The sequence below is a fragment of the Pristiophorus japonicus genome, chromosome 1 (genome assembly GCF_044704955.1).
Source record: "Pristiophorus japonicus isolate sPriJap1 chromosome 1, sPriJap1.hap1, whole genome shotgun sequence".
Classification (NCBI taxonomy): domain Eukaryota; kingdom Metazoa; phylum Chordata; class Chondrichthyes; family Pristiophoridae; genus Pristiophorus; species Pristiophorus japonicus.
The window spans coordinates 392,817,558-392,819,396 of record NC_091977.1 but is presented as its reverse complement, the minus strand read 5'-3'; the positions used below and the strand labels follow the sequence as shown (position 1 = coordinate 392,819,396).

The 1,839-nt window shown below is 43.3% G+C and overlaps 1 non-coding gene across 1 annotated transcript; it reads left to right on the top strand.

Moving 5' to 3' along the window:
• The first annotated feature begins 249 nt into the window (after positions 1-249).
• Positions 250-322, top strand: trnav-aac (transfer RNA valine (anticodon AAC)). Its single transcript has one exon. It is a non-coding gene; the product is annotated as a tRNA-Val (tRNA).
• Positions 323-1,839: the final 1,517 nt, after the last annotated feature.

Below are 1,839 nucleotides of genomic sequence, written 5' to 3'. Positions count from 1 at the left end.
CATAAGGTAACCCCCTCATTTCTCGAATCAGCCGAGTGAATCGTCTCTGTACCCCTTCTAAAGCTAGTATATCCTTCCTTAAGTAAGGTGACCAAAACTGCACGCAGTACTCCAGGTGCGGCCTTACCAATACCTTATACAGTTGCAGCAACACCTCCCTGCTTTTGTACTCCATCCCTTTCGCAATGAAGGCCAACATTCCATTTGCCTTCCTGATTACCTGCTGCACCTGCAAACTAACCTTTTGGGATTTCCGTAGTGTAGTGGTTATCACGTTCGCCTAACACGCGAAAAGTCCCCGGTTCGAAACCGGGCGCAAACATTAGTGGGCACCAGAGGGACTGGAGTGCATCATCACGCCCGGCAACCAAATTTTAATTTGATTTTACGTTTTAAAGTTTAATTTGTTTTAATTGCCGGTGCTTTTAGTGTCCCCCTCTCCTTTTATAGGGGGCACTGGAAAAAGGAAAAAATTTGATTTTAGTGCCCAAAAAAAAAAACATAAAAAAAACAAAAAAAGAAAAAAAGGGCCTTGTAAATGTCTGGTGTGTCATCCAGGTCGGGTGGCACGGATACATGTTTTATGTTTTGCAGGTAGACTCAAAAAGAGTTTCATGCACAAGGACGAGAGGTGGGCACCGGAGGGACTGGAGTGCATCATCACGCCCGGCAACCAAATTTTAATTTGATTTTACGTTTTTAAGTTTAATTTGTTTTAATTGCCAGTGCTTTTAGTGTCCCCCTTCCCTTTTATAGGGGGCACTGGGGAAAATTGTGATTTTAGTGCCCAAAAAAAAAACCAAAAAAAAAAGAAAAGAAAAAAGGGGCCTTGAAAATGTCTGCTGTGTCACCCAGGTCGGGTGGCATGGTTTTAATGTTTATGTTTTTACAGGTAAACTCAAAAGAGTTTCATGCACAAGGACCCCCAGGTCCCTCTGCACCACAGCATGTTGTAATTTCTCCCCATTCAAATAATATTCCCTTTTACTGTTTTTTTTCCCAAGGTGGATGACCTCACACTTTCCGATATTGTATTCCATCTGCCAAACCTTAGCCCATTCGCTTAACCTATCCAAATCTCCTTGCAGCCTCTCTGAGTCCTCTACACAACCCGCTTTCCCACTAATCTTAGTGTCATCTGCAAATTTTGTTGCACTACACTCTGTCCCCTCCTCTAGGTCATCTATGTATATTGTAAACAGTTGTGGTCCCAGCACTGATCCCTGTGGCACACCACTAACCACTGATTTCCAACCAGAAAAGGACCCATTTATCCCGACTTTCTGCTTTCTGTTCGCCAGCCAATTCTCTATCCATGCTAATACATTTCCTCTGACTCCGCGTACCTTTATCTTGTGCAGTAATCTTTTGTGTGGCACCTTATCGAATGCCTTTTGGAAATCTAAATACACCACATCCATCGGTACACCTCTATCCACCATGCTCGTTATATCCTCAAAGAATTCCAGTAAGTTAGTTAAACTTTCCCTTTCTTGAATCCATGCTGCGTCTGCTTGATTGCACTATTCCTATCCAGATGTCCCGCTATTTCTTCCTTCATGATAGTTTCAAGCATTTTTCCCACTACAGATGTTAAACTAACCGGCCTATAGTTACCTGCCTTTTGCCTGCCCCCTTTTTTTAAACAGAGGCGTTACATTAGCTGCTCTCCAGTCCGCTGGTACCTCCCCAGAGTCCAGAGAATTTTGGTAGATTATAATAAATGCATCTGCTATAACTTCCACCATCTCTTTTAATACCCTGGGATGCATTTCATCAGGACCAGGGGACTTGTCTACCTTCAGTCCCATTAGTCTGTCCAGCACTACCTCCCTAGTG